Here is a 2645-nt window from a genome sequence, read left to right as displayed (position 1 = left end):
GGGGGGGATGGTGCATGTCTTCGGATCCTCTTTTTCCCTTCTGCTCTTTCTTCAAGTTCCAGGGCACTTTTCAATGTCCATATTGTTAACATTACTGTTCTTGATTGATCTCTTCTATGCAAATGTAATTTGCCTATGCTAATGTTTTCCTCTGTGAATACTGGCACATCACATTTCGTGAAACTTCATGGTATTTCATACAGATGTCAACTGACTTGATGGAACTCCTCTTTATATGGATGTTTTTGTTGCTACTATCGGCTATATATTTCATGTTCTCATTATTACACGTGGGGGAATTTATCAAAAAAGGAGCAGACAAAATCTGGAGCAGTCGTGCATGGTAACCAATCAGCTTCTCTGTTCAGTTAAGATGTGGAAATGAAAGAAAGAAGCTGATTGGTTGCCTTGCGCAGCTGCTCCAGATTTTGTCTGCTCCAGGTTTGATAAATTCCCTTCTCTATGTTCTGTGGAAACATTTTATCTTTGCTGTTATGCTAACATACCTTGTCTTTATTTGAAAATAAAAAATCTTTGAAAATAAAATCATGAACAAGAGGAAGAAAAACAGAATGAGGAGGAAAGGGGAGAAAACGGGAAGAGATAAGGAAGAAATAGACGGACACAGAAGGGGACGAAAAAAAATATTTGTTTTGCAAAATTCATTTTACATCTAGTACAACTGCTTTTTCTTCTAATAGATATTTAAGAACTTTGTCTGTTTAGAGCCTTTGTTTATTCATTATTGGCAAAGCTGTAAATTAGCTGAATCCGGAAAGAAAATATAAAAGCAGATATTTTTATTTGCATTTTTAATTTTCCCATCTATGTGCCAATTACTGGAAATTAGGTTCAGTACTATCTGTCTTGGTTGGCAGTCATTAGATCGACTTTTTGGCGAAGGGACATGGTGGAAAATTGTCGGCCGAACAGACGCGCAACAGCATGTGCAAAGTCATGAGAATTTCCCTTATAGTCTTCCATCACTGAACAGGTGTCTCTGTTGGACAAATAGAAAGGATAAATCCACCCAACAGAAACACAGACAATAAACACTTGACAGGGGTTTTAATCCTTTCCTACTCTGTCAACCCCCCTGAAAAAACAAACTTAAAGCCACACGTGCAAAGAGAAGTGACCAGACAAGTGAAAGGTGCTAGTTAAAATATTTATTAAGAACAGTGTCCACAGGAGCAAGCAGAATCATAAACCGGAACAAGCCAGAGTCAGGAGCTGGAGTGGGTAGTCATCCAAGCCAGGTCAGGAACACAGAGATCAGTGTCAGCAGGAGCAAGCCAGGAGCCATGTAATCAGTGTTGTCAGGAACAAGCCAGGAGCAGGAGCCAGAGGAGAACGTCAGCCAGGATCGGGTCATACACAGAATCAGGATACTCCGCAGCAGGAATGCACTAGCAGGGAGACCACCCAAAGGGCAAGGTCAGACTGGACTGAGTGGTTTATATATAGTGAGTGGTGTGACATCATCACTCAGAGACAGGAAACTCCCATCTGACTCTCTCAGATGATGCTCTTCTGTCTGCCCATAAGAGGGAGCCTGGGAGTAGTGAGCAACGTTCCAGAGTCTGTTCAGGCAAAGAAGGAAACAAAGGTGAGTAAAATGGCAGCCAAGCCAGAATGCTGCAAACAAGTAAACCCGGGGGGGAGGGGGGGGGCCTGACAATGGGTTACTCAACCCTCCCACCGTCACACCACTGATCTCCGTTGTCTTCACAACATCAGGCTGGTTGAAACCTCTTGAGCATCCGACACTTCTCTAAGCGCTGTGGTTCTTTCCTTCAGCCACTAGGTCGCTACAGGACACCGTAGTAAAGTAGGGGTTGGAGGAAGGAACCACAGAGAACAACGGGGGACCAGGCATTAGACAAACTCTGAAGATGCTGAAGATTTCTCAGCCAGCGTAACTTGTGCGGAGATGAGTGGAACAAGCAGCGAAAGGGTGAGTATTAACCCTTCTCTTTGCAGGCTGGGGATTTGATTGTTTAATAACAAAGGCTGTACAGGTCTCTGCTATGATGGAGATCACACAGACGTCAGAAAAATAGAAGTCTCTTGAAAAAAGCAAGTAAGTATGAACAGCATGAAAACGTTTTATTAATCTCACACATGTGAGACGTAAACTGAGTGACCTAAGGATTAAGCCATGGCCTGTTGTTGCACTGCGCAGGAAGGCAAGGTATCTCTCACCATGTGATTTTCTGTTACTTCTGCTGGGAAAGGAGGGGGCCTGTAATACACACACTGGAGACCTTTGTGTCCCCTGTCTATGTGCCAGGTACATAATACAATCCGAGGATCTCGATGCCAGATTGCAACTTAAAACTGTTTCTTTTGGGCTTTCTTTTTAAAATGTCACAACAGGTTTAGACCCCACTGTGACGGAAGTGGGCATTCACTATTCATGGTAATTCCCAACACAATTCAGATTTCCTTTTGTGTAGCTGGGCAGGAGGTTACACACATTTAGCAAAAAAGGACCTGATTTCGAATCCAAAGAAACTGTTCTGTAAACAGAATGAAGGCAAGGCAAACACACTGCATCATTTACAGAGCAGTCTTGTGCAAGGGTCACTGTTTGTGTGCAGTGTGGAACTCTTGTGTGATTGCCAGGGGGGGGGGGGGGGGCG

This window comes from Nanorana parkeri, unplaced genomic scaffold (assembly GCF_000935625.1).
Source record: "Nanorana parkeri isolate BGI_ZX_2015 unplaced genomic scaffold, ASM93562v1 scaffold1728, whole genome shotgun sequence".
NCBI classification, from domain to species: domain Eukaryota; kingdom Metazoa; phylum Chordata; class Amphibia; order Anura; family Dicroglossidae; genus Nanorana; species Nanorana parkeri.
This window is presented reverse-complemented; position numbering follows the sequence as displayed.